This window comes from Brachycentrus maculatus, unplaced genomic scaffold (genome assembly GCF_059751285.1).
Source record: "Brachycentrus maculatus isolate JH-2025_06_01 unplaced genomic scaffold, ASM5975128v1 h1tg000659l, whole genome shotgun sequence".
In the NCBI taxonomy this organism is placed as follows: Eukaryota; Metazoa; Arthropoda; class Insecta; order Trichoptera; family Brachycentridae; genus Brachycentrus; species Brachycentrus maculatus.
The window spans coordinates 203,277-225,329 of record NW_028281394.1 but is presented as its reverse complement, the minus strand read 5'-3'; the positions used below and the strand labels follow the sequence as shown (position 1 = coordinate 225,329).

The following is a 22,053-nucleotide window of genomic DNA, read 5'->3' as shown; positions in this document are numbered from 1 at the left end:
ACAATAATCTTCACCCCGTTAAGTGAGATTTTATCGCTTCATTTATTCTGGGCGAGGCTGTTCATGTATCCTGTATGGCATGACGTGCACTCTAGCGTTATTACATTGTTCCTCTCCTGCCATATTATTGTGCTCCGCCCAGCACTTGAACGCAAAACCCTCGGTAAAGGAGTCACGCGGCTACGAGCGAATCGCGAACATGATATTACTACATCGAACATTCTTACTAAAACGTAGACTTGCAAGAGGAGTTCTTTTCAGTGTGCAATATCTCTCACTACGATCTGTTGCCCTGGTCGATTTCAAGTGTATGTATTTATAAATATATATAAATATATATATATATATATATATATATATTATATATATATATATATATATATATATATATATATATATATATATATATATATATATATATATATATATATATATATATATATATATATATATATATATATATATATATATATATATATATATATATATATATATATATATATATATATATATATATATATATATATATATATATATATATATATATATATATTTATATTTATATATATATATATATATATATATATATATATATATATATATATATATATATATATATATATTATATATATATATATATATATATATATATATATATATATATAATGAAAATAAGATAATAGAAAGTACACATTACTAATGTGTTTGATTTCACAATGCTTTTGGGTAGACAGTAATTAAGCAACTATCAAGAAGCACGCTGCCGTCATGCGAAATGAATTGAATGCAATGTTGTGTCAAAATTTCCGACCAATCGGCGATTCAATTAAGAGATTTGAGATTTTTATCAAGTAACGTAAACGTTTTTATTCATATAGATAAAAACACGCACGTTTTTCAATGCCACGTTGCAGCGTTGTGTCCAAATTTCAAAGCAATCGGTTAATTACTTTAGGAAATTTTAGATTAAGAACGTTTAACATTTTTATGATTTTTAGCATTTATAATACTTGAAAGTGGTAAGGTCAGGGGTGGGTATAATCGTCGGGTATGTATGAAGAGATTCGTGAATGTGGAAGAGGTGAAGATTATTTGCATAGACAGATAGTGTGACGTTCTATTCTCTCTTCCTACCCCTGCGGGAAAGCGGCGTGATGGTTAGTTTTATATATATCATTCAAAAGTAGAGAATTTATGATAAAAAAAATCTCAATGAAAATATTACGTGAGATGCTCCTTTTCCATAAAAACAAAGATATTTTATTGAAATGGCGGATTCTGAAATGGGAAAAATATTTCTTTGAAAGTTTTATTAGAAAAATATCTGGATTGAATTCTTTTTCATAAAAAAAGGTTCTTTTTTTGTTCCGAAACCATCCTTCGCCCTCAGGCAACCTTTTTACTGACGCAAAAACTGTGCCAATTCTCTCAGTGAAATAATAAAAATCCTCGAAAATATTATTGATAAAACTTTTTGAAAAATCTATGACGGAACGGAAACTGCGTACACAATTTTTATGTCTAAAATCCTATAATGTAAATTCTACTATTACCTAGCTCCATCCCAACGTGTCGTCTTTGTAGTCTGTTGGGATCAGCTCTCCTCGTCCTCAGGTTGTAGGTCCTTCTATCATCACCAACGTCACTTGGAATGTAAAAGTAAAAATGTGACTGTCTCATAAATTAATATTTACTTTGTTACATGTGTGTGAATCGCTTAACAACAACGTTTTTCTTGGTGTCGAAGCCTCCAACACCTGGGGATGTAGCTCAGTGGTAGAGCGTTCGCTTTGCATGTGAAAGGCCCCGGGTTCGATCCCCGGCATCTCCAAATTTTTGTTTTTGTTATTATTTAAAAGCAGAATAATGTAACGACACTTTTCTTTAACTTCATTCGCAGTTATTACCGTATAGAAACAGTCATTAAATGCAGTAATAGCATGTGACCTGTATTTGAGAAAAGAAGACAAAGGCTCTATAATTAAATTTATATATATGATATTGTTCAATTTATGTAAATAAACTTTAAATTTATATAAAAAAATATAATGGTTTCATGTGAACGACCGCATGTGATATAAGTAAGAAAATTATTTATGTACCTATTAATTTTTAAATCAAACACAGTTTTTTTGAGTCTACTAAGTTATATTTTATTAACAAAAACACTTAAAAAAATGGTAGTTTAGGAGTTTAGGAGACGTCTTTAGGCGTCGTAAGTGGTCAGGTTAGGAGTCGTAACAATCGGCGGGTATGTATGAGGAGATGCATGAACGTGGAAGAAGCGAAGAATGTTTGCAAGGACAGAGTGGTGTGGCGCTCTATTCTCTCTGCCTACCCCTGCGGGGAAGCGGCGTGATAGTTAGTTAGTTAGTTTTTCTTAAAAAAATAATATTGTGACAATTCTTCTAATTAATACTGTGAGTTCTACAAATTATACGCCAAATCAATAAATAAGAAAATTAATCGTAATAAGATATTTTATTATATTATAGGTTATACGAAGATAAAACAATGTCAATAAGTTAATCGTAGGTAAAATGGTAAATTTTACACTTGTATAAAGTGATTACCTATACACGTATATAAGACATATCGCTCACTCCTTTCAAGAACGTCATAAATCAAAAATCGACAATTTTCAGTTGTGCATGTTTTCGGAATGCCCAGAAAATGTACTATATTCCAGCAAAAGAGACATATTTTAACTTAATATTTACCTGCTACAGGGCAGAAAGTGTTGGTTTTTGAATTTTGAAGAAAAGGTATTGTTTAATTTTTTTTTTTAAGTATACTTAATATGTTTCAAATGGAGAAAAAACCTTCAGGTTTTACCTAAAAAGATCTGTTGCACAGTAAAAAGTTCAATAAGTGGCTTGATATATATTTTTAATACATTGTATTATATTTTTAAACTTTAAAAACGTTCTCCTGAAAAATCAAGTTTTTTGATTTATGACGTTCTTGAAAGGAGTGAGCGATATGTGCACAAGCCGCGTAAATATCCAAATATAAGTATTTTCTTAATTTATCTTGAGATTTCAATAAGAACAATACATATTTATATATATATATATATATATATATATATATATATATATATATATATATATATATATATATATATATATATATATATAAATATATATATATATATATATATTTATATATATATATATATAAATATATATATATATATATAAATATATATATATATATATATATATATATATATATATATATATATATGTATATATATATATATATATATATATAAATATATATATATATATATATATATATATATATATATATATATATATATATATATATATATATATATATATATATATATATATATATATATATAAATATATATAAATATATATATACATATATATATATATATATATATATATATATATATATATATATATATATATATATATATATATATATATATATATATATATATATATATATATATATATATATATATATATATATATATATATATATATATATATATATATATATATATATATATATATATATATATATATATATATATATATATATATATATATATATATATATATATATATATATTTATATTTATATTTATATAATAATAATAATAATAAGATAATAAAACCCTTATCCGCACCGCAATGATGCATAGGGCACCACGTTTTATAAACGTAGTGTTATCTAGATCATTTATACATGAAGGAAAGGTGATCAGCCCTCCACTTCAGGTACCAGTCCAGGGTAATGTTGAATAAATATTAGAGTGAAAAAATCACTCGTATTTATTCGACCCCTCCTGGGAATTGAACCCGGGACCTCCAGAACGGTAGCCGAGCGAGCTGACCATCACACTACGGAGGCGGACATATAAAATATATATACATAAAAAATTTGCCTCATGTTGTTGGTAATTGAGTTGATTCTGTCAATGATTGGTTATGTCCCCTGCTTAAATGCATGTGCCTACAAGTTGACAGTTTACTAAACAAACGTATATACATATGTATTTAGGTATGTGTACATAATTTTATCAACAGCACTTAACCACAGTAATAATTTGTTTACCAACCTGTTGTAACAATAATTTGAACATCATTATTCAATAATGTAGCACATGGGGATGTAGCTCAGTGGTAGAGCGTTCGCTTTGCATGTGAAAGGCCCCGGGTTCGATCCCCGGCATCTCCAAATTTTTATTATTTTTTAAAAACCACGTGTCGTTTTAGGATATTCATAGCTTAAAAAGCGAAAGAAAATATATATATTTTTTTTGACATCTCAACATGGATGAATAAGTCTGGATATTTACAGGGCTTACTACCGGCATATGCTTAGTTAGGTTAAGTACAACCAAGCCTATGACAGTCGTAAGCCCTGTAAATATTCTTGTTCATCTATGCTGAGCCCTGTAAAATTCCTCTTAAAAACAGGCCACAAAACCTACAACAAGAAGAAAAAGCAGAAAAATTACTAACAAACTATCCATGATGCCGATTCCCCGCAGTTGTAAGCAGATATAATATAACGCCACACCACTTTCTGTCTTTGCAAACATTCTTTCACTCTTACACATCTCGCATATACCCTCCGATTATTCCGACTTCTGACCTAACCACATTCAAGTATTTGAAATACTTGATCTTGCAAACTTTTCCACGGTTTTCCTTTGGTCCTATTTCTAACAACACTTCACTAAATATACTTCTAAAATCACTTCATAAAATTGTTCTACCGTTGTTTCCTCACTCGTTCGTTCCACAGTTCCAAACCATGTCAACAAACCTTTCTTAATTTTAACGACAATGCTTATCTCAACCTTATAATCATATTTATGTATTAATTTGAAATCAAACACAGATTTTTTGAGTCTACTAAGTTGTATTTTATTAACAAAAAACACATAAAAAATTATATTGTGACAATTGTTTCGCCTTGTTATGGCATTATCAAACGAATGTGAAGATCAAATGGACTACGGTCCTTATGTAGCTACAATTCTAAGTGACAGTTTTAACACGTGCAGCAATAATTTATGGGAGACAACAGTAGCTAATGGGGGATGTAGGTATGTACCCTTATATTTATTTTCTGGGAAAGGAAGAATTTATTGACATGGCCATATTTTAGAGAATTAATATTTTAAAGCTTCATACAATTGTTGGTAATATAATTTTTAAGAATTTTTATATGTAGATGTAATTATTAGTTTATCAATAACGCATCATGCAAGCGTTTACATAGAGAGAGATGATGTACAGTAATAGTCTATTTAAATATATTAAGCAGTAGTGAAGAATATAATCATACATCGCTTTGCCTCATATTAGTCTAAGATCAGATCGCACTTCGACTACATTCAGTCTCCTTTCATCCTTCTTTTTCTAACTCCGCGCTTCACTTCCATACAACAATACAGTAAAACCTCGATATAACGGACTAATTGGGGAGAGGGGTGTCCCTTAAAGCCGAAAGTCCGTTATATAAAAACTTTTTTTGAAACTATGAAGACTGTATGTCGATATGAATAAACAATACTAATAACAACAAAAATGTTCTAAGGAAATTCGTCGTAAAGTGACGTTGATGTTTGATATTGACAAGCTTGCTTTACGTAATTCTGCTTTTAAAAAAATTAAGTTTTGTTTGTACTTTTGATGTTTTGAGACATAATTTGTGATTATCATGGCCTCTAAAAATTGTTTCCATGCGGCGACACTTGACTTTTAGCATTAGTATAATATTGAAAGAACGTTTTTAATTTCTTAACATTCGACTCGATTTTTTTCCGTCATATCCGATGTTCGTTATATCGAGGTTTTACTGTATTAGCTTACAGAATAAAATAACAAGTATGTAATTTTTTCACATCAATTTTGTTTGACCAGCAACCGAGTTTCAGACTGGTCTACTATTACTTACAACAATAATCTATATCACACATTAAATATATGCTCGTCTACAAATGCGATTTCACTCAATCTTGTATTGCCTTAAGTTGTCGAATTCTTAATTTTCATAATTATTTTCTCTCAGACATAAATAAGTGAGAATATAAAAAAATGTTTGACCCCGACGTGATTTGAACACGCAACCTTCTGATCTGGAGTCAGACGCGCTACCGTTGCGCCACGGAGTCGCTATACATGCCCGAATATAATATTGAATCAATTAAAAGTTATTTTTTGAAAGTGAACGCAACCTTGCCATACAAAAAATACCCACGACAATTCTCTGAAGCCTATACTAGACTGGTTAAAGCGGTGACATTGGCAATGACTACTTTTTCTACAACATTTTGAGTGTGTCCAAAAACTTGTTCACAAATCTGGATTACCTCCAATTATAGGAGTTATTTTTCCTATTATTTTTTGACATCTCATCAAAGATGAAAAAGAATATAGAAGTCTGGACATTTACGGGGCTGACGACCATAATAGGCTAGTTTAAGTGATCACTTTACACACGTGTAACATTCACCAATTCTACCCATTATTGACAACCACACTACTCAGATAGATGTCTGGTGTAAAGTCTTAGTAGAATCACTTAAATCAGCCTATGATGGTCGTCAGCCCCGTAAATGCCCAGACTTCCATATTCTTATTCATCTTTGATGATATGTCAGAAAATAATATGACTACTAACATAAAAAACTTAACACGTATGGATATTGAGAATTTAGCCACTCATTGCTGTGTATCAGTATGGTTAAATAGAAAAGAAATATTTATTTATTTCATCATATCATAATGACAAATTCCCGTGCCGAGGGTACTTTACAATTTTTTACACATTTAACAAATTTGACAATTCGCTCACTCCTTTCAACAATGTCATTTCTCAAAAAACTTGATTTTTCAGGAGATCGTTTTTAAAGTTTAAAAATATAATGAAATGTATTAAAAATAAATATCAAGCCACTTATTGAACTTTTTACTGTGCAAATGATATATTTAGGTAAAACCTAAATGTTTTTTCTCCATTCGAAAAATATTTAGTATATTAATTAAACAATACCTTTTCTTAAAAATGCAAAAACAACACTTTCTGCCCTGTAGCGGGTAAATATTATGTTAAAAATATGCCGCTTTTACTGGGATGTAGTATATTTTCTGGACATTCCGAAAACACGCAGAACTGAAAATTTGCGATTTTTGATATGTAACGTTGTTGAAAGGAGTGAGCGAATTGTACAAAAATTATTTATATGTTTATAAATAAATTAAATAAGTAAAGTATTCTATAAAATAGAATACACTGATTTCTAATATGTATAATTTAAAAACGTTTGTGAAGCATTGGAAATAAGAAAAAATAAAAAATAAACTATGAACAACAATGCAATCGAAAAAAAATTGAAAATGCTAAATGACAACAGCTGTCAGCAAGCATGAACAATGTTTGCTTTTCATTTTTTAAATCTAATTAACTATCACGCCTCTTCCCCGCAGGGGTAGGCAGAGAGAATAGAACGCCACACTAATCTGTCCTTCTACCTGTTGCAGGTGTTTATACCTGAAACATATAAAATTATGTTATTTTTAAACACCATTTTCGACCGCAATGGCTATGACACACATGGGAATTGCGCCAACACACGCAATCTGATGGTTAGTTAGTTATAGGAATTGAAAATATATAATAATAGTACGAAGTAGAAGTAGAATAGTGGCCTATTCGGGGTCGCATATCCGTACTCTTACAAGCTTATTTTGAACACCGTAATGCGTATTATTAAAAACATAGTTTCTTCAGACATCTGTATGACTGATAAAAATTATGACATTAAAAAAATGAGTACTTAATTTATTTTAACAGCTTGCGTAAACGCTATGTACTAAAAAAAATAAGTAATTTTCACGTTTTCATATCAAGTTTTTTTTCGCTATAGGAAATTTTCCCCTCATTTGAATACTGTATCGATTTGCAAACCAGAAAAAAATATTGCTTTGTAGAATAAAACAACAAATACATTAAATAGGATATCCACTTTTATTTTATTTGACCAGTGACTTAAGATCTTAAGACTTATTTTGATCTTAAGACTAGTCTGATGATGTCGGTAATGACGAAACCCGGTCACTGGTGAAATAAAAAAAAACAAAAAAAAAACAAAAATTGTCGTTTTATTATTTAAAATGCAATTCCACTAGGAAATTAAGTACAAAACATAAAAATAATAATTTTTACTTTCAACGCTCTACTTATCATTCATCGTTCACTTTGTGTTATACCACTTTTCAAAACACTACTTCATGACTACAGGTTTCGGAATAACCATTTCATCAACAGGTCAAATGTAAACTACAGGCCAAATGTAAATGTAGACTACATTTAGTCTTCATTTCACCTGATGATGGAATGGTTATTCCGAAACCAGTAGTTTTTAAGTAGTGGTATTACACAAAATGAAGGATAAATGATTACGAGAATCATACCACAATGTTAACAATGCTTTTAATATAAAAAAATATTACTTTCTTATTCTTAAATAGTCTCAAAATTTCAGGTGCTATATAATTATTGTCATTACGAGGAAAACAGGTAAAGTTTTTCGCGAAAATTCATAAAAATTCCGTTGACCCCGACGTGATTTGAACACGCAACCTTCTGATCTGGAGTCAGACGCGCTACCGTTGCGCCACGGAGTCGTTAGAACTCGCCGTAGAAAATAGATTACACTTTATACTGTACGAAGGTCGTTAAATGGATCAATCGCTTAATTTGAATGTCAATTGGGCTCAGGTCTAGTTGAACATTACGTCTAGCCGTGCTGTACTCGTAAAAAAGTAGCATGCTTTTCAAGACAACTTTTCAGCGACCTATTCTTATCGTGCACCTTTTTTAAAGGGGCATTAATTTTATATGGTTTGTTTTTGTAACAATCTAGACTTTGTGAAATAGTTTTCCTTTTTTTGGAGATATAATGGAAATCTATACATTTTATAGTTTCATTAATTGATTCGGCAGTCACATTGTGGTAATACTCGTATCTATCCATTTTTAATAATGTTTATACATAGTTATAACAATATTAACGTAGAGATAATAAAAATTATTTATACGAAAAGTCACAAACTGTAACATTTTGAAACAATAGAAATTCATAAAAATATAAGTAAAAATAAGCCCATAATTCACAATATCGTAGTCATACAGGAGAAAGTGACTAAGTGCATTGTTTTACAAAAACGTGATCATTGACTATTTGATATCTTTCTAGCTTAATATTGCCCTGAAAACTCCCAAAGCGATTTTAAACTTGGAAGTATAATATATTAACTTGTTAAAAATTACTAACTGCATTGATGTTTATTTTCTTGCCAAGCAAAAGTGACTTAAATGGCCCTCCTGAACATTTTTACGTTTTGTTAGTTGGTCACTTTCTCCTGTACGACTACGATATGACAATGATTAAAGCCTCCCTATTGTCTGTGTTCCCACTGATAAAAAAAATGTTTATAAAGAAAGGAACAGTCCTACTCCCTCTTTATCCTTCATCGTTCCAAGGACACAACTTAAAAATTAGAGTTTTTCTTCGTTATTTCTTTAGTTAGCTTATATTACAACTAAAACAAACTTTTATTTACGCTAAATTTACATCATATATATATATATATATATATATATATATATATATATATATATATATATATATATATATATATATATATATATATATATATATATACATATATATAACAAAAATTTTATTTTTAAATTCCTTCATACTCCTTTTATTCTTATATTATTTATTGATTCGGCATTAACTTTGTGGAATGACATGATTATTTTATTGATATTAAACACTTGAATATACCACTTTACTGAGTTTTATTTATGTTTAGTTTTAATTTGTACCAGAAGATGAAAACATCTTTCGTTTTCGAAACCATTCATTCTTCATACATTCAGGAATCTCATCATACATTTTCAAATTCTTATAAACAATAACTTAAACAATATTGCGATTTGATTTTTTCAACAATGGCATTCTTATTTTATCCTTATTTCTTGTAATATGTTCATGAAAAGTTCAGTTGGCTTCACATACGGTGTTTGAACATGATGCGGAAAGCATTGAAACATCTGTTACAATAGATTTTAAGAAATTGTGATACTTATGTACCAAGTAAAACTTAAATAAAATATTTATAATATTTATTACGGCTGCTTATCGTTATTGTATAAGTATAAAGTTTTAATAAAATTGTGTAAATATTACGTACTGAAATCAGTTATGAGCATATAAAATAAAAACTTTTCAGGGAAAGCTAAACTGGCAGTGTACAATGCAGCCCTGGTTCCAACCATAATTTATGGAAGTGAGGCATGGTGTGGAAAGAGAAGGATGAAAATAGACTGAATGCAGTCGAAATGCGATCTCTCAGATGAATGTTTAATGTTCTAATGGTGATGTAAGGAAATAATGTACGGCTGAAATAAGAGTTATCGATATAATTAAGAAAGGTGAGTTCAGGTGGTTTGGGCATGTGAATCGAAAGAGTGAAGAAAGAACAGTAAGACAAATTTATGAGTCTAATGTAAATGGAAAAAGTAGTAAAAGAAGACCGAGGAAAACTAGGATGATAAATACCTTCAAGAACTTTATGTATTTATTTAAAATCAAACACAGATTTTTTGAGTCTACTAAGTTGTATTTTATTAACAAAAAACACGTAAAAAATTATATTGTGACAATTGTTTTACCTTGTTAGGGCATTATCAAACGAATGTCTAACCTTCAAGAACCTTACGTTGTGCACATATTTGTGTGTTTCAGGAACCTTATATTGCGGCGGTGGGCACATATTTGTGCGTTTCTGGAACCTTACATTACAACGGTGTTCACATATTAGTGCGATTCAGGAACCTTATGTTGCTGCGGTGTGCATATTTTTGTGCATTTCAGTTTCCTTTGTCGTAATATGCAAAAAGCACGTCTTACGTCTGATTTCTCGACATGTTTGTTTTCTTATAGAAGATAGGAGTCACTATAATATGATACAAACATATTATGGATTCTTTTTTTGCATCATTCTTTCGATGCGATGTATTCGGATCATGGTATTCCACAATGTAAACGATAAATCAATAAATATTTGGAATATATTTAAACAATCCAAAACCGAGATAATATTTTAACGTACAACATTTTGAGTGTGTCCAAATACTTGTTTACAAATCTGGATTATCTCCAATTTTAGGAGTTATTTTTCATATTATTTTTTGACATCTCAGCAAAGATGTACAAGAATATGGAAGTCTGGGCATTTACGGGGCTGACTGATTTAGTGATTCAAGAACAAGGTTTCTAAATTGGTTCAAATATAGATAACTTCCAAGAATTTGAGTAGTGTGGCTGTCAATAACGGGTAGAATTGGCGAATGTTACACGTGCGTAAAGTGATCACTTAAACCAGCCTCTAACGGTCGTCAGCCCCGTAAATACCCAGACTCATATTTCTTCTTCATCTTTGATGAGATGTCAAAAAATAATATGAATGAAAATGTTTTAAATACGTCATAATTCCTGTAAATACCAAGTTTTCCTAAGAAGTTCTAGTGATTCAAGAACAATATTTCAAAATTGGTTCATATATTTAGAACTTTGATTAGTGAATGTTAGACGTGTGTAAAGTGATCACTTAAACCAGCCTATGACGATGAGATGTCAAAAAATAATTTTAACGTACATATCGTGGAATATTTTCCTAATCCAAATGTTTGCATACAATTTCATTTAGTTGTATAATTTAATTTAATTTATTATTTTGGCATTCATTTTGTGATAAGACGTGATTAAATTGTAAATAAAACACTTATTTATTAACACTTGTGCATAATGTTATTTGTGACTTGTTTTGGAAGCTATACAGATGCTCCCATCTAATCTACGGGTTTACATTTAAGCGTTTATATTTAAACCTGTAGTTGGAAGCATCTGTAGCATCCGAAACTAGTCGTAACAATATAATACGTAAACTTTTTGGTAAAAAACAAGTGTTTAAAAAAAAAATTGTTATATAATACTTTTTGTCCGCCTCCGTAGTGTAATGGTCAGCACGCTCGGCTACCATTCTGGAGGTCCCGGGATCGATTCCCAGGTGGGGTCAAATAAATATAAGTGATTTTTTCGCTACAATATTTATTCAATATTACCCTGGACTGGTACCTGAAGCGGAGGGCTGATCGCCTTTCCTTGATATGTAAACGATCAAGATAACACTGCGTTTATATGAAGCAGTGCCCTATGCACCATTGGGGTGCGGATAAGGGTTTTTATTATTTTTTATTATATAATACTACGCTATGCATTTAATGTACAAAAAAATATTACGTACCAAACGTTTTTATGATGTAATTTACTTCGTAAAATGGAAGTTCATATGATATTTATTCCTATTTACATTGTTGCTTACTACTTGTCTTGTAAGCAGAAAGAATGGGAACAAATATGCCAGCTGTGCTCTATTTTTGTCTGTTGTTAATAATCTATGATCCATCCATATTCTGTATGAAATTTAAAAAAAATATTTTTCCTATTTTTAAAAAATATTTATTAAAATACACATACAAACCTATACATACATAGTTAATATCTGTCAATACTAATCTACTATTGCCGATAAGATAAGGTATTGAAACAAAAATTTATGTTTTTTTTTATAAACAGGATTGTAAGAAAAACATAATTATAGGTTTTATTTATAATGTTGGAATATATATATATATATATATATATATATATATATATATATATATATATATATATATATATATATATATATATATATATATATATATATATATATATATATATATATATATATATATATATATATATATATATATATATATATATATATATATATATATATATACATTAATTATTATTCTCTCGGCATGGGAAAATTTGTAATTTGTAATTGTTTATATGGTGAAATAAAGAAATAAATAAAAAAAATCAAAGTAAGTTATGATTATACTTACGATTACATTGTATATGAGTGTTACCGGGTTTGGCTACCGTGTTAGAAGTCCTAGGTTCATTTTCCAAGAGGGTCTTTGTAATTATAAGCGTTTTTTCACTGTTATATTTATTTAATATTACCCTGGACTGGTACTGAAAGCAAAGACTGATTTCCTTGCCTTTATATAATTATCGATCAACTTAACATTGCATCAATGTGATGGAGTGCCCTATGCACCGTTGGGTGTGGATGGGGGTAAGATAAGAAGAAGTTATTTGTAAAATAATATTTTTTGATTGTTGAGTTTTACAAAGATGCCTCTAGTTTTTGTAAGTTTAGAATTTCAACTCACGCGGATCAGGTATAACTAGATAAAGTTGCTGGAAAACATATTAGTAAAAGGCTTCTAATTTTCCGAGATCCGATTCCAAAATTAACGCGACGCTGACACCTGGGGATGTAGCTCAGTGGTAGAGCGTTCGCTTTGCATGTGAAAGGCCCCGGGTTCGATCCCCGGCATCTCCAAATTTTTATATTTTCAATTAAAATTTTACTTGGTTAAAACCACCTTTTCTTTTTCAAGAAATACTGGTACCAAGTAAAATTAAAATAGAAATGGATAGATATCACCAAATAGTGTTACCGAATCAATCAATGAATCTTTTTTTATATTTGCGCAAGAGATATATGTACGAGTATTTTCCTTTCGATATTTTTTTGAGATTATAAACCTGATTTATATATCAATAAATTTGTTTTTTTTTTTTATATATTTATAACTTAATACAAAACAGAGTGCTACTGGGTTCATTAAGAGCCCAAAAAGTAATTAAAACAATAACAAAAAACACTTTTTCGGTCACAAATTCAATTTATCAATAAATATATAAAGGTCGTATCGTAGTCGTACAGAAGAATGTGACCAACTAACCAAACGTAAAATGTCCAGGAGGGCCATTTAAGTCAACTTTGCTTGACAATAAAATAAACATCAATGCAGTTAGTCGTTTTTAACAAGTCAATATATTATACTTACAAGTTTAAAATCCATTAGTATTTTTTTTCAGGGCAAAATAAGCTAGTAAGATATCAAACAGTCAATGATCACGTTTTTGTAAAAAATACACTTGGCCACTTTCTTCTGTATGACTACAATATAATAACACAATAACATCATAATTTTTTCCACTACTATTTTGATTGACCAGTGACCAGGTTTCGTTGTTACCGAACTCATCAGACTGGTGACAATGATATAGAAAGAAGAGGGAATGCTGGGAACAGAATGAATGGTGCATTGAAATCAGTAATGTAAAATAAAAACCTGGGTCAAAAATTACCCAAATGTAAATTACCGAAATTATCACTACGCTCTAAATATGGGACCACGGTCCCATATTTAGAGCGTAGTGATAATTTCAAATTGACAGTATTTATAAATTCTGTGCTTGGCATATATTTAAAATGTTGGTATTCAATTTTAATATTACAAATTTGTCTAAAAATACTGCAGAGTACAACTTTTTCATTAATATATCGCTACTCGAGAGGTTGAGGTTTATATCTTGCTTCTAGTATTGAGTTAATTATCCCGAGACTCTCAATTAATACTGCGGCGCACTGGTCCATTGGTTGAGCATTCTCAGTATAGCTTTCTCGTCCTCCATCCGTTCGGATAATTCCTTCAGAAGTCGCAGCTTACTTGTTATACCAATTAAGATGCTCACTCTGCTTACCCTGAACGAATGAGTGTAATTAACTTAAGCCATTTTCATGTAGCGAGTGAGTACCAAATTAATCTAAGCAACACTAATAGGCATTCGTAAGAGTGGATTTATTATCAGTAAGGAGGAAAATTGAAATTAACGCACTGACTATACAATTGAATGTTATTTTAGATTCCCTTTAGATTATAAAAAAAAACGAGATACCATATGAATAATGACTAACTAAAAAACTATTACCCTGCTTCCTTGCAGTGGTAAGCAGTAAGCATAGAGAATAGAGCGCCACACCACCCTGTCTTCGAAAACATTTTTCTACATTCACGCATCTCCTCGTACATACATACCCGCCGATTATTTCGACTTCTGACCTTACAATTTTTTTATTTGCAAAGTATACTTTGCACGTATTTGAAAGACTTGATCATCCCAATTTTTCCTCGGTTATCCTCTGTCCCTATTTCCAACTACATTCGCCTCATGAAATTTGTTTTAATGTTCATTCCTCATTATTCGTTCCATATATGTCCAAATCATCTCAACACACCTATCTTTATTTAAACGGTAACGCTTACTTCAGCCTTGCATTATTTCCTTTTTTCACCATTCGAACATCTATCATACATCGTTTTGACACACATTCATTGATATACTGAATGCTGTCGAAATGCGATCTCCCAGAATCAGAATTTTACATTAGGGATTTTTTATTTCATTTATATGTTAAATATATCAGTATGTACCTAATCATACATGCATAGATTCATTTATAAATTCATAAAAATCATTAACATATTTTTGCAGTAACCCACCAAGCCACCATATGTGTCTTGTCGGTGGAGTTTTCCCTTTTAGTTTTTTTTTAATTTTTAATCTATTTCAACATAACACACAAAAAGAAAGAAAAAACAATAATTCTATTACCCAAATATTCTCTCACATAGTGGATTACACCGCAATATGATTGAACTCTATATAACACTCTCCTTATCATTCATCGTCAAAGTGCAAAGGTAACGATGAATGATAAGGAGAGTGTTATATTACCATACCACAAAGTTAACAATGCTTTTATTTATTTATTTATTTCAAAACAAATTACATAAATCATATATACAATGTTCCCGATGAGTAATTTCCATTTCTCATTTTGGGACATGGGATTAAGGTTAACAAGACTGGAACACAAATAATAAAGTACAATTTTTTTTAAATAATCAAAACTTACACATGGCAAAATATAAAAACAATAAACATGTATAATAAATAGGCATAAGAAGCATATTCAAAATAAAAAGTGAGAAAAACATAAGGTAAGAAGCATATTTAAAATAAACAAATGAGAAAATATTTAAAAAAAAAACATAAGGTAAAAACAAAATAAGAAATATTTTTTCAGATCATTTATTTTGAATCCCCGAATGGGTTCTATTTTATATCGCTCACTCCTTTCAAGAACGTCATAAATCAAAAATCGTCAATTTTCAGTTGTGCACGTTTTCGGAATGCCCAGAAAATGTACTATATCCCAGCAAAAGTGGCATATTTTTAACTTAATATTTACCCGCTACATGGCAGAAAGTGTTGTTTTTGCATTTCGAAGAAAAGGTGTTGTTTAATTATTTTTTAAAACATACTAGATATTTTTCAAATGGAGAAAAAACCTTCAGGTTTTACCTAAAAAGATGTGTTGCACAGTAAAAAGTTCAAAAAGTGGCTTGATATTTATTTTTAATACATTGTATTATATTTTAAAACTTTAAAAACGCTCTCCTGAAAAATCAAGTTTTTTTTTTATTTATGACGTTCTTGAAAGGAGTGAGCGATATGTATCAGGCAGCTGGTAAATTTGGGTATAGGCAATATTTTGTAAGTTTATTTAATACAAAATAGAACATATCAATGGTTTTGTAATATGTAAATAGATCGATAATTGGAATCACTGCCCTGTACTATGTTAGTAGGTGTTTTCAGTGGGGCTTTGACACTTATATAAACGAGTTTTGCTTTGCATAATTTAAATAAAATAAGTATTATAGGCGATTTGCCGCCAGATATTGCCATTTTGCATGGCCGACGTCGGGGCATAAACGTATAAAACCGTTTCACACGCCTCCAGGTGCATTCATGTCGGTAATTTTATTCCCGAGATGACGTGATACGGCCTGTTTATGTGGCCCGTAGAACATGAATGAGATATTCCCTGACCGCGGCAATATCTATCCCTGGTCATGTATTTTAATCGTGCAATAGGTGAATTGTATTTGAAAATCATATACACAGAGCCAGCTCACTAATCCGAACGCAAATCGTGTAGAGATTTGTTCGGATTACTGAGGGTTTTGGGAAAAATGGAGAAAAAGAGGAAATTTCGGCTTTAAAAATTATTTACAACATTTTGAGTGTGTCCAAATACTTGCTCACAAATCTGGATTATCTCCAATTATAGGAGTATTTTTCATTTTATTATTTGACATCTCATCATAGATGAAGAAGAATACGGAAGGGCATTTACGGGGCTGACGACCGTTATAGGCTGGTTTAAGTGATCACTTTAAACACAAAAAAAACTTGTTTTCATCTCACCAATAGATGTTTCTAGTTCAGTTCTAGTGATTCAAGAACAATGTTTCAAAATTGGTTCATATCTATGACAGCCTATGAAATGCCCAGACATCCATATTCTTCTTCATCTTTGATGAGATGTCAAAAAATAATAATTAAAAATTATCTTTACCATACATATTTGTTAAGGTACTGAATGAATATATTTTGGATACTAAAAGCATTATTAACTTTGTGGTATGGTAATATTTATTTTTATTTATTTATAACATATTGCATACATAAGTCACATGTATAATATTCCCAATGAGTAATTTCCATTACCCATTTTGGGACATAAGGTTATCAATAATAAGAAAACACAAGTTAAAATGTAAATTATAAAGCAATAAAAGGTACAGTAAATAGGCATATAAAAAAAACATACTGCCGAATAAACCTGATGATTTACCCTGATGATGGAATGGTAATTTCGAATCTGGTAGTCACGAAGTAGTGTTTTTAAGTGGTATTACACAAATGGCGCCAAAAATCAGATATTTTCTCTGAACCAATGAACCTAAATGGTGTTCAAGGACTAAATCACGCGTTCGACTCAAAACTATCAAATCCTCAGTGTTCTGGACAGTGTTGCCATATATACAGATTTATCTGTATTGATACAGATTTTAGGCTGCCGTTACATATGACAGATTTTACTCTTAGGTAGTACTTTTAGACTTATACGGATTTTTTGAATTGGACATAGTATATGATAAAATAGAAGAACGAAAATATGTATACAGTATCTACTCAATGAATTAGGGCCACGCAGAATTTCGCGCAATTTCTCAATTCAAACAGGAATAACTCAGAGAAAACCTTGAATAAAACAACATTGAATTTTATTTACACATGAACACTTTATTACGCTTAAATTATGCATATATTTTCATATAAATAAAGTTAGTATTTAGTATTTCCTCCTTTGGCAGAAATAACTGCCTCAATTCTTTTTGGCATACTTAAAATGCACTGTTTTATCATATTTTTTATTTCTTCGTCTTCTGACCAAATTTTTTGAATATTTTTTTTAGACAGTCTACTGTCGGATTTGGAAATGAGTATACCTTATTTTTTAACATGCTCCATACGTTTTCTATAGGATTAAGGTCCGGAGAATTTCCAGGCCAGGGGAGCAAAGGCAGATTTTTGTTAGACAAAAATTTTATTATTGATTTAGCCCGGTGGCAAGGTGCCCCATCCTGCATGAAGGTGTATGAACCTTCTGTTGGGTCGAGTGTATGGTAGAAGGGCAATAAAATTCGTTCGAGGACCTGCTTATAGGAATTTTGGTTCATTGTTCCTTCCACGAAAAACAACGGCCCAGGTAAATTGTTAATAATACATGACCATATCATTGTTGCAGGGGGGTGTTTGATAACTTTTACCACACAGGCCTCATTGTAACGTTCCATTGGTGTTCTCCTGACGAATCGACGGCTCTCTGTCACGGCTTCTAACCGGCACTCATCACTAAAGATGACCTGAAAAATAATGAAAATTTAAGTTTAATTCAAATATATAAGTTTATTTACTAAAATAATATGTTGAAAATTCAATTTAAATACATACCTTTTTCCAATCATCTACCGAGTAATTTCGATGTAGCCTGGCCCATTTTAATCGATCAGCTTTCATTCGTGGTGTCAATTTTGGTACTTTTACAGGGCGCCTGCATTTCAGATTTACTTCGTAAAGACGTCGCCTCAGTGTTGATACCGATATATTTATACCCTCTTCTTCCAATTTTATTTTTAATGTTTTTGCTGATGCACTACGGTTTTCTAAGGCACTTTGAACGATTTTTCGATCAGTCCTCGGTGTTGTTTTTCTAATCCTACGACAGTTCTTTCGCCGATTGCTGGTGGCGGGTGACTGATTTTTTATTGATTTTGAAATTCTGTCCACTGTTTGACGAGAAACGTTTTCTTTTTTTGAAATTTCTCTATTAGATAGTATTCCTAATTTCAGTAGCACTATAACACTAGACTTTTTTTCCTCAGAAATGTCTTTACTTTTTCCCATTTTGTCCTTTTCAAAAAAAACACGTGTGTTTACAAAAAAAAATTATACTTTATGAACCAAAATTAAAAATTAAGTTTTTTTCACAAGACACGATAACTATATAACCTTTCTGAACAAAACAACAACCAGAACTCAAGAAACTTCACTAATAAATGAGATAGGACTATTTTTTGAACTTTCAACTATCTGTCTACCTGTGATAATTAGGGACCTTTCTCAGAAAAAGGGTTTGAAATTTTGTAAAGGCTTAAATAATCCAGGTATATTTTACATATTATTGAAGGTAATATACATGATATTAGATGTCAATAGAAAACTTAAAGTATTTATGTAAAATAAATATAATAATCCAAAAGATTTCAGAGTATTCAAAAAAATAATGGGTGGCCCTAATTCATTGAGTAGATACTGTAGATTCGAGCATGATTAACATTTGATAATAAGTACTGAAACGTTGGAAGGATTATTACTATCAAAACAACTAAAATGATCCATGCTACAAACAAAAATAGAAAAGGATTTGATTTCTAAAATTAATAAAAATGTGTATAAAAATACATTTTATATTTTGGGTTCTTGATTATATACAGATTTTATACAGATTTCTAGACTGTTTGATTCCGATTTTTTGGTTTGGCATATGGCAACACTGGTTCTGGACGACTTCTTCAGCCCAGTTGATGGCTATGCTGAAAGCTACCAAGGCTACAGATGGTGGAATTTTTGAAAACTGTTATCAGCTGCTCGCTGTCATCAGATTACTACTCGAGATTTTCACATGTCGCTCACTTCTTTCAACAACGTCATATATCAAAAATCGTTCAGTTGTGCATGTTTTCGGAATGCCCAGAAAATGTACTATATCCCAGCAAAAGCGGCATATTTTAAACTTAATATTTACCCGCTACAGGGTAGAAAGTGTTGTTTTTACATTTTGATGAAAAGGTATTGTTTAATTATTTTTTTAAATATACTAAATATTTTTCAAATGGAGAAAAAACCTTCAGGTGTTACATGAAAAGATCTGTTGTACAGTAAAAAGTTTAATAAGTGGCTTGATATTTTTTTTTAATACGTATCATTATATTTTTAAACTTTAAAAACGATCTACTGAAATATCAAGTTTGATATATGACGTTGAAAGGAGTGAGCGATTTAATATTTTAAAATAATACCTTGACGTAGTAGCTTACTAAATTAGCGCCATATAAATTATCAATATTTATTATTATTATTATTAATTATGATGTTTGTGCGGCAAAATGATAATTGATAAATGTAGGAATGGTGATATAAGGAAATAATGCAAATAGATAAGAATTATCCATAAAATTAAGAAAGATGTGTTGAGATGTTTTGGGCGCGTGAATCGAATGAGTGAAGAAAGAACTGTAAAATAAATTTATAAGGCGAATGAGGTTTGTAATAGAACCAGACGAAAACCGAGGTAAACTTGGCACCATTAAGTATTTTTAATACTTGATAGTGATCATGTCAGGAGTCTTAATAATCGGCGGGTATGTATGAGGATTTGCATGAATGTAGAAGAGGCGAAGATTGTTTACAAAGACAGATTGGTGTGGTGTTCTATTCTCTCTGCCTACCCCTGCGGTACATGGGACTATAGCGTCGATAAGTTACACGAATATGATGATTTAATCTACATATTATACTGTTAAAATATTAAAAAATAAAAAATAAAAGCCAGGCACATCGGTTCATTATTTTCCGAAATAATTTTTATTTTAAAATATGAAGGTTTTAATTACAATGTATAAACTATTATTTCACAATCATATTAATGAATCATGAAATGTTTTCGCATTGGAATTATATACAGTATTATTGACTCCTCTTCGCAAGTCCTCGGTAGTATAGTGGTCAGTATCCCCGCCTGTCACGCGGGAGACCGGGGTTCGATTCCCCGCCGGGGAGGATGTTTTTTGTCATTGTTTTTTTTTTACAAAACTGAATTAAATCATTTTTTTTATTTTATTTGTAGCGTAAGAAATGACAATTTTTTATTTAAATATATTTATTATAGGCAAGTATCCTTGCTAAACTAAACTAAGGGCCGAATTTTTCCGCCGATTTTTAGTAAAATTTGTTTTAAATAAGCTTCTTACCTTATGTTTTTTCTCTTTTATTTATTTTAAATATACTTACTTCTTATGCCTATTTATTATACCTGTTTATTGTTTTTATATTTTGCCATATATTAGTTTTGGTTATTTCGGGAATAGTAAATATATGACTTATGTAATATGTTTTGACAAATAAATATAAATATATATAAATAAATAAACTTAGTCTCAAAATGGACAGGTTAATAAAAGAATTTGCCTAAGTTTTTCCTTCAGAATGCATGACATTGCAGTTCATAAAATACATAGCTTCCGTGATGCGTACATAGATGTCGCTAGCGTGTTTGCAAGTCATGGATGTATTGAGTAAAGCAGTAAGTAATTTTCAATAGTAGCTACCCAATCAATTTGTTCTTGGGATAATAGAGTCTTTATTCTAATTGTTATCAAAATAAATAAAGAGTTTAGTAAAATTATTGCCAAAAATGATGATTTAATTCATTATAAATTACCTTTTATATTGTAAAATTATTATTTAGATATAAATTTACATTTAGATATGCGTCGTTATTCTGTAGAAAGTATTATGTTTGAAATCTTTGAAAACCT

General features: G+C 30.2%; 6 non-coding genes across 6 annotated transcripts; 4 read left to right on the top strand and 2 right to left on the bottom strand.

The window, feature by feature from the left end:
* The first annotated feature begins 1,759 nt into the window (after positions 1-1,759).
* TRNAA-UGC (transfer RNA alanine (anticodon UGC)) lies at positions 1,760-1,831 on the top strand. The gene has a single exon. It is a non-coding gene; the product is annotated as a tRNA-Ala (tRNA).
* Positions 1,832-4,146: 2,315 nt separating this feature from the next.
* Positions 4,147-4,218, top strand: TRNAA-UGC (transfer RNA alanine (anticodon UGC)). The gene has a single exon. It is a non-coding gene; the product is annotated as a tRNA-Ala (tRNA).
* Positions 4,219-6,094: 1,876 nt separating this feature from the next.
* TRNAW-CCA (transfer RNA tryptophan (anticodon CCA)) lies at positions 6,095-6,166 on the bottom strand. Its single transcript has one exon. It is a non-coding gene; the product is annotated as a tRNA-Trp (tRNA).
* Positions 6,167-8,609: 2,443 nt separating this feature from the next.
* On the bottom strand, positions 8,610-8,681 carry TRNAW-CCA (transfer RNA tryptophan (anticodon CCA)). Its single transcript has one exon. It is a non-coding gene; the product is annotated as a tRNA-Trp (tRNA).
* A 4,776-nt stretch (positions 8,682-13,457) lies between these two features.
* Positions 13,458-13,529, top strand: TRNAA-UGC (transfer RNA alanine (anticodon UGC)). The gene has a single exon. It is a non-coding gene; the product is annotated as a tRNA-Ala (tRNA).
* Positions 13,530-21,223: 7,694 nt separating this feature from the next.
* On the top strand, positions 21,224-21,295 carry TRNAD-GUC (transfer RNA aspartic acid (anticodon GUC)). The gene has a single exon. It is a non-coding gene; the product is annotated as a tRNA-Asp (tRNA).
* The last annotated feature ends 758 nt before the right edge of the window (positions 21,296-22,053 follow it).